Raw genomic sequence first — 477 nt, 5'->3', positions numbered from 1 at the left:
AGTGAGATTCGACAGACGCATCGGAGCAGCGCTAACGACGCCCGTGATGCTAAGTAAAAGCTAGCAAACTGTCAGCGCCCTTAGAAGGATTTCAGCAACGGCCAGAGTAGAGCCTCGCCTCTCCTTCCCACTTGCTATTGTCACTAATATAAGCCTTTATGGCCATGCCAGACACGGTCCTTAATGTAACGGGATATTCCAAGAGAGACGAAGGGGTTCGCTGAACTTAGTATTTAGATAAAAATAGCATGTATTTCGTTGTGTTGTGTTTCGATTTTTTTTTTGAACTAAACCATTTGGTATTAGGAATAAATCTCCAAAGGAAATGTCTCTCAAAAAGATTTCTTCTCTGGATTCATGGATTAACGAAAAGGAAATGAAAATCATAAAAAGGCCCTTGGAAAAAACACTGATTACATAACAAAATGGAAAAGAAGACGATAAATGATCTTATGCAAATAAACAAGGACTAAAATA

This window comes from Penaeus monodon, chromosome 15 (assembly GCF_015228065.2).
Source record: "Penaeus monodon isolate SGIC_2016 chromosome 15, NSTDA_Pmon_1, whole genome shotgun sequence".
Classification (NCBI taxonomy): domain Eukaryota; kingdom Metazoa; phylum Arthropoda; class Malacostraca; order Decapoda; family Penaeidae; genus Penaeus; species Penaeus monodon.
Note: the sequence above shows the minus strand (reverse complement) of the source record.